At 37.7% G+C, this 8,537-nt stretch overlaps 1 long non-coding RNA gene across 1 annotated transcript; it reads left to right on the top strand.

The window, feature by feature from the left end:
- The first annotated feature begins 798 nt into the window (after positions 1–798).
- LOC108916451 lies at positions 799–1,240 on the top strand. Its single transcript, XR_001964769.1, has 3 exons — positions 799–869; positions 1,025–1,090; positions 1,162–1,240. It is a non-coding gene; the product is annotated as an uncharacterized LOC108916451 (long non-coding RNA).
- Positions 1,241–8,537: the final 7,297 nt, after the last annotated feature.

The following is an 8,537-nucleotide window of genomic DNA, read 5'->3' on the forward strand; positions in this document are numbered from 1 at the left end:
CAGTTATATCAATATAATCTGTTTGATCCAAATACTTTAATAATGCATCAAATGCTTAGCTTATTTATTTAATTGAAATATAAATTTTAGGAAGTATCTTACAGTAAATTTCAATTCAGAATGTTTTGAACCTGAGAACCAAACGCAGCTTGTCGTTGGTAATAATTAATAAACAGTATACCATAACCTAACCTTTTTTCTGAGAATTTAAAGCAAACGTAAAATTATTACAAATGCAAATATTTGGTGCAAGAAATTTACGTAATTATATAATTACTTTATTATGGCAAAAAATGCTTTACTTCAGTTTATTCTAACGGGAGAATGTCTTTGTACAGTACAGAGTACAGGCAATATTTGTTACATTTCAACATCATTGTGAATTGTATGTACATTACAACAATTCTTTTGCTAAAAGTTAATTTTAAAATAGTTTATTATCGTTGTGTTCGCAGTTGCTTCAATTATACTGGGAGCAACTTATAATTAAGTTTCTTTTCAATTCTGATTAATTAAGAACATCAAGTTTAAAAGCTGGGATTTAAAGAAAATATTAATAAGTAATAATTGAAAAACATTATACCTATATTAATATGTACCTATCTTACTTTAAATTATTTTTAAAATGAAATTCTTTAGATGCATGAAGTGGATGAAACGTCGTGGTCGTCATGATCTGCAGAAGTTATAACATTTTACACCGGATCTAGTAAAATTGCAATTTGTATTAAATCACAAAATGTCTGCAGAATTTTCAAAAGTCAGACTTAAGAAGCACGCAATGCCTACATTATCTAATTTGGGATCCATCAGAAATAGGTATCTAAAATGAGAAAGCCACAAACAAAATAAATCGAGTTAAATTAAAGGTAAGGTGCCAAAACGTTAAAATATATTAATAATCATTATTTGTTATTGTTTTTTTTTATTATATGACATAAAACATTACTCAAATATATCTATAATCAAAGTTTTACTCATATATTACTAATAGTATACAGAGCATTATTTAAAATGTTTTCAGCAATCTGTAACCTGTAGGAAACATTCAAGAACCAAACAAATAAATAAGCATTTCTAAAACTAGCAAGTATGTAATTTCAAAACAGTAATTTTAATGTTACACAAAAATTATAATACTGAATTTGTTTTTTGTTTCAGATAATATGGAATCTGTATTTTACAAGGTACTCGGAATAAATAACAATTATCTAAAGTAACGTCAGTGAGGCATGAGACAGCATAAATAACCCAGTAGCACAACAAGGCGTAGTAATAAATAGGACTAACCCAGAAGTTAAAAATCCTAGGAAAGGAAATGACAGATGTCAATTAAGGACAGTTAGTGGACTAGCAGGAATCAGAACGAGTTGAAGTTGGTAGGAGAACGAGTATCAGGCGATCAAGGACCGAAGGAGATAAATTACTGCCGGATAGTTTTGCAAGGTGTAAACTAAGAATATTAACCAGACTTATGCAAAATTTAACTTCGAACATTCATATTGCAAACATAGAATTTATGATATAATTTTAAGTAATAGATTAGGTAGTGATGTAGGTAGATTAGGAACACTTCTATTTAAAAATAAATTGTGTAAAGTAATCACATAAATTTTTTTATTTAAATTTGAAATAAAATTGAATAGTAAAAATTGAATTATTTGAAATTCATTTTTAAGAGATATAGTACCTATTTGAAATTCAAATTCTAGTAATTTTCAGTTTCTTTTCAAGAACATTATCTAAATTTATTTGATGAAATAAAATTTTAAATCAAAACTTCAAATCTTAGAACCGCACCCTCAGATAAGATATCTCATGTTCTAAAAGTAGGTATAATTGCTCTTAACTCAATCTGGATTTATAACAAGAACTTCTAAACTATATTTCAACTATTTGCTTGTGTGAGCTGGTGCCCAAATAAATTAGGAGATCTAGAAGAAGCAATGAAGCAGAATAAATATAGCAAAGGTAAGAAAATTATCAACAGTTGTACATTATGAACTATCACAATATATATATGTTAGCGGTATTTAAAATATTCCCCTAATCGTCACTACCACCCAACTTGGGCCTCCCAAATTAGTATCAGTCATCCATCGGCAAAGGGCATTCCTGCCACGACAGCAAATTCCGCAGGCCAGGGAGAGCAGAGCAGAGGAGAGGGAAGAGTACAGCGAAGTAGTATAATATCACGTATCATAGAGTGTAGTCGACGCACAATAAAGTGAAGATTGCTTTCTAAGTTTTTGTTTTCTTCGGGGTAGTTACCCCTAATTATTAACCACTTGTTTACATCAGAAGTGGGATCATTCCCGTGCTTAATGTTATTTAAAAACAATTAGAAAAGCCAGCAATTAAAATAGTGAACAAGGCGCGGTCCAAGATGGCCGACAACAAAGTACCTCGTGAACCCGTAGATGAACAAAGAGACATAGTTGGAAGTGATTCTGAAGAGGACGAAAGGGTCTTAGGACCATCTGAAGTGAAAATACAGTGGCAAGAGACACTTATACAATTGGTAGCAGGTCAACAGCAACAACTAGCCGAATTAATGCGTCAATCAAAGATGGCGACATCTGCGGAGCCAACAGTTCGTCCAGCGTTAGCAGGAGAAAGCAGCAACAACGCAGTCAGAAATGCGCATGTTACTGAGTTTGCGCCAGTGTCGAACTCGTCATTTCGCATCTCAAGTTTTGACCCTGATAAAAGTGCTTATCCAATAAAAGAATGGTTGGATGACTGCACTAAATTAAAAGTTGAGTTAAATGTGAGTGACATGCTGATGATAGCTAAAGCAGGAGACGCTCTCCGACATCGGGGCTATCGCTATTATTGTGACTGGCGACCTCTTAGCAGAACGTGGACTAATTTCTGCGAAGATTTAATTATTGCTTTCCCCGATACGGAAACACCAGGAGCCAGAGCATATGCAGCAACCACTCTGCGGAGCACCGATTGTGAGTCTCTCTGTGATTATGGCAATCAAAAATTACGACTGATCAACAGATTTTGCGATACGTTGCCGTGGCATACTGTTCTTAGTATGGTTGAATATGGTCTAAGCCATAACGAGGCCAGTGTCGCTATTAGAATCCAAAAGCCAAATAATGAACGTGAGGTATTAAAGCTTTTTGGAGAATTTGATGCGCGTCGCACTAAACGAAATGACGTAGCAGGACCGTCCGGCGCTCGAAGACTAGAACGTCACGTGCGAGGCGTTGATCAGGTATCAAGAAAGCGGCCGTTCAAGGAATTTACGGGGAGATGTTTTAAATGTGGCCGGCAAGGTCATCATCAGAATAAGTGTAAAACCCTTCGTAAAGAAGACTTACCACAGAGTTCTAGCACAGACCCGAAACCCAAGGAAACTACCGTTTCTACATGCGATCACTGCAAAATGATAGGACACACCGATCAAAACTGCTGGTATAAACACGGAAAACCGAAGAAGGCATTTTCGATAAAGAAATGACGCAATCTAAACTCCACACCAATAGCCATGTTATTGTGCAGAGTCCAAGCTCCGTTATTCACATATCTGATTGATAGTGGCGCTGACGTGTCGATAATTAAATATTCAGTTGTAAAAACATTAAATGGAACTATTCGGCCGAGTGAAAACGTAAGCGCTTTTTCGGGACTTGGAGCAAATGTTGTGCATACAATTGGTGTTTGTGACGTAATAACTGTTTTGCCAACAGTAACTTTAGAAATAAGCTTTACTGTTGTACCCGATAATGTGATACCCGGCAATATCGACGTCATAATAGGCTGGGACGTGATCAGCCGGCCTTGTCTGAAGGTCGAAAAAGATGCTGACGGACTCGAATTACATTATAACATACACAATATACCAAAAATATTTATTTCAAGGAGTACAGATGATATAAGAATAAATCAAACTGGACTAGAGGATAGTCTGAAACTACGACTAGAACGTTTGTTGCAGGTATATAAAAAGAAAACACCAGACCACATTACCTGCGGTAAAATGACAATAAAGTTAAAAGATCCAACACCAGTGGCATATCGCCCCCGACGATTAGCCTATCAAGAACGTTTTCAGCTCAAAAAAATAATAGAGGACCTTTTAAGTACTGGAGTTATTCGCAAAAGCCGATCGGAGTACGCCAGTCCCATTGTACTTGTTAAGAAAAAGAATGGTGAGGTTCGAATGTGCGTGGATTATCGCGACTTGAACAAAAAGGTGGTTAAAGAGAGGTATCCTCTGCCTCTTATTCAGGATCAAATTAACGCTTTGTCTAAAGCAAAATATTTTACTACATTAGATATGAAGTCCGGGTTTTATCAAATGCAAATAGAAGAAGATTCGAAGCATATCACTGCCTTCATTACACCTGATGGACATTATGAGTTCAATCGAATGCCGTTTGGTTATGTTAATGCCCCTTCGATCTATCAGCGTGCCATAGATGAAGCACTGGGAGAATTGAAGAGTAACAAGGCATTTGTTTATCTAGATGATGTCCTTGTACCATCGGCAACCATAGAAGAGGGACTGCAGAATTTGGAGGAAGTGTTATGTGCGCTATCGACACACGGATTCTCCTTAAACTACAATAAATGTGTATTCTTCGCGCTAGAAACTGAATATCTTGGTGTCAGTATAAGTGAAGGATCAATCCGTCCCAGTGTGCTGAAAGTTAAGGCTTTATCTTGTACGCTACCACCCTCAGATGTGAAAGGAGTACGTCAGTTTATGGGACTTGCCGGTTATTTTCGTAGATTTATTAAGGGTTTTTCTAAATTAACGGCACCCATATCAGCGTTATTACGCAAAAACTATGTTTTCGAGTGGACTTCAGAGTGTGAAAACGCCAGACAATTAATTATAAATAAATTAACTGAGCCACCTGTACTACGGATTTATAATCCAGAGTTAAGTTGTGAGTTGCATACTGACGCAAGTTCGGTGGGAATTGGAGCTGCGCTCCTTCAGAAAGAAAATGGTGTAACCCGACCTGTTGCATACTTCAGCCGCCGAACTACGGAGTATGAATCGAGATACCACTCTTACGATTTGGAAACACTGGCCTTAGTGGAAGGAGTTGAACATTTTCGAGTGTATCTGTACGGAGTACATTTTACAGTGTATACCGACTGCAACGCAGTACGGGCAACTGCCTTAAAAAAAGATTTACACCCCCGTGTTGCGCGCTGGTGGGTTAAATTACAAGATTACGATTTTACAATCGAATATCGGCCTGGGAATAAAATGACGCATGTGGATTATTTAAGTAGAAATCCCGTGGATGATAACCGTGAGTTAAAAATGTGTGCATTAAAAACCATAAACCCAAATAAACTCAATGATACACAAACATTACGGGAGTTTCAAAACAATGACGATTTCTGTCGAGAAATATTTAATAATCCGGATGCTGACCCTCACTACACTGTTTTAAATAACACTGTCGTAACCAAAACAAATCCACCCAAGTGTTTTGTACCAGTGGCCGCACGTTTGCTTACGATGCAATTATACCATGACCTATCGTCACATATTGGCTGGGACAAGTGTATTCAGAAGATGCGACAGGATTTAGTCTGGCCCAAAATGGGTAGATGTTTGAAAAAGTACATAAACAATTGCCGATCGTGTGTTATTGGTAAATCGCATACCGGTCCTAGACGCGGACTGTGGCAACGTGGTGAAAAACCAAATGACATTTTAGATACATGGCACATCGACCATGCTGGCCCGCTAGTTAAATCTAATGGATGCACGCAAATTTTAGTCATAATTGATGCATTTTCCAAATATTGTCGACTTCTACCGATACCAAAGAAAACGTCTGAATGCTCAATTCGTGCCTTAATGTCCGTTTTTAAGGAACTGGGAAAACCACGACGCATTATAGCAGACCGAGCAGCAGCTTTTACATCGGTAATGTTTCGAAATTTCCTCAGTGAACAAGGTGTAACACTGCATCATATTGCGACAGGTATACCGAGAGGAAATGGGCAAGTTGAACGTGTCATGCGAACAGTTTTCAACCTATTACGTGCGACACTTACAGACAAAAGTGAAAACATGTGGACATCTGCATTAGCAGCAATAGAGGACAATATTAATGCAACTGTTCATTCAGTAACGGGCTACGCACCAGCAGTGCTCCATTTGGGAATTAATCCGCGATTATCGGCGACTCAACAGTTTTTAGGAGACCTTCCTACTGATGACTTCATCGACCCTGACAAGGCCGTCGCGGACGCACGTTTACGAATGCGAGAAAATGCAAACAAACAATCTCAGCGATTCAACGTTACCCGATACTCCACGAAATTATTTAACATAGGAGATATGGTAGCTATTGAGGATTCTCAGTTAGCTGGTGGAGGCAAATTGAAACCAAAATTCAAGGGACCTTTTACCATCCGACCAGTACTTCCCAATGAGAGATATGTGCTCCATAGAAAAGGGTTACGAAGTACAGTAGCAGCTCAAGAACAGTTGAGACCTTGGCCTTCAACGACATCAACAAACCAGTAATAAGTAAGTACTGAAAGTCAATTGTTGATAATTCTGACAATTTTCGATATAGTGTCTCAATGTTAGTGGCAACCCCACTCTGTTCATGGCGGCAACCCCGCACAAGAAAGAGGTCGAGATAGCGGCAACTCCACTATCTTGAGAGGTGGCAACCCCACCTAGGGCCTTCCAACACATAAATTATGTTCAAGGCGGCAACTCCGCCCAAGTCAGAATTCAATCGAGATAGCGGCAACTCCACTATCTTAAGAGGTGGCAACCCCACCTAGGGCCTTCCAACACATAAATTATGTTCAAGGCGGCAACTCCGCCCAAGTCAGAATTCAATCGAGATAGCGGCAACTCCACTATCTTAAGAGGTGGCAACCCCACCTAGGGCCTTCCAACACATAAATTATGTTCAAGGCGGCAACTCCGCCCAAGTCAGAATTCAATCGAGATAGCGGCAACTCCACTATCTTAAGAGGTGGCAACCCCACCTAGGGCCTTCCAACACATAAATTATGTTCAAGGCGGCAACTCCGCCCAAGTCAGAATTCAATCGAGATAGCGGCAACTCCACTATCTTAAGAGGTGGCAACCCCACCTAGGGCCTTCCAACACATAAATTATGTTCAAGGCGGCAACTCCGCCCAAGTCAGAATTCAATCGAGATAGCGGCAACTCCACTATCTTAAGAGGTGGCAACCCCACCTAGGGCCTTCCAACACATAAATTATGTTCAAGGCGGCAACTCCGCCCAAGTCAGAATTCAATCGAGNTAATAATAATAATACTTTTCAGTTTTTATGAGTAAAATCATTTTTATTAATAATTTTAATTTCTTAATTTTTCATAACCAGAAAATCTGAGTTGTAATAATAATAATTACAATAATTTTGCCTGCAAAATTTATCCTTCGTCAAAATTGTAAAATACCTTATTACAATTTGATCAAACACGAATTTTCCATATAAAAAGATCGTAACTGACAATACAATATTTTTATCGTTTCAGACAAATTCTTGAAATTATTGTAAGTTAGGTACCAACAACAAAATTAAGTGTTTCTCATATAGAAAAACTTTGCGAATGTCTGGAGAGTAGATTTTCATGAAAAACAATAAAGATTGATTAAATTTAAGATTTGTTTTTGTAATATTGAACAAGTTGTAGACTTTCAAAGGTACGGTAGGTTCAACAAACTCTCCTGTAAAATCAGAATTTGTAACTTGAATGTTTTGTTTCGGAGGTATCAATATGTATGTTACTTTCAGCTATTTAAGTCATGCAAAAATTTTATTTGAGTTACGCATATCAGATGCATATTTTTTTTAGATGTTATTACGATATTTAAGATATTTATGACCTGTTGTTATTTTTTAATAAATTGTATTAGCAATTCTTTTTATTATTGAAAATTTAGCAAAATAACGACATTTATGTCCATATTTTTGTAAAGGAATTCTATTACTTTGAGTAGACGTAAGGTGACAAACAGATACGAATTCATATTCGTACGTGCAATTTGGGTGATTAATTCTCGCGCTTCCAGGTTGGCCACTGACAAGGATAATTATAGTAGCCCTGTTCGTTAGACTGATCTTGAAAGTGAACTCCGTGATAAAAAAGTGAGCCATTCTTCTGGGTGACGTAAAGGAGGCACTGATGTAATTAAGTAGAGTATGAAAACGATGCGCGAGAAATTTAGAGACATATGTGACTAGGGGATGGGCACTGAGAATAATAACAATAGTCGAAACTTAAAAACGTTTATTCTTTCTTCCATAAAACGTCAAATAACGTTAACCATGCATTATCGTCTCTTAACCTCTGATCATTCTCGTGCGAGCGGTCGAACTGAGCGGACGTGTTTATTGTGAAGTGAAGTGCATTGCAACGAGCAAGATCTACCTGCCTTTATTAAGGCTACCTGGAAAGTATACTTTTCTTTCCTCTTAACCACCGACCTAATCCCCGGCTTAAGCATAGAGGCCGTCGGCATCTTTGTTACAGGTATCTGTGCCGGGGTTATGCCCAG

This window comes from Anoplophora glabripennis, unplaced genomic scaffold (assembly GCF_000390285.2).
Source record: "Anoplophora glabripennis isolate ALB-LARVAE unplaced genomic scaffold, Agla_2.0 scaffold3384, whole genome shotgun sequence".
In the NCBI taxonomy this organism is placed as follows: domain Eukaryota; kingdom Metazoa; phylum Arthropoda; class Insecta; order Coleoptera; family Cerambycidae; genus Anoplophora; species Anoplophora glabripennis.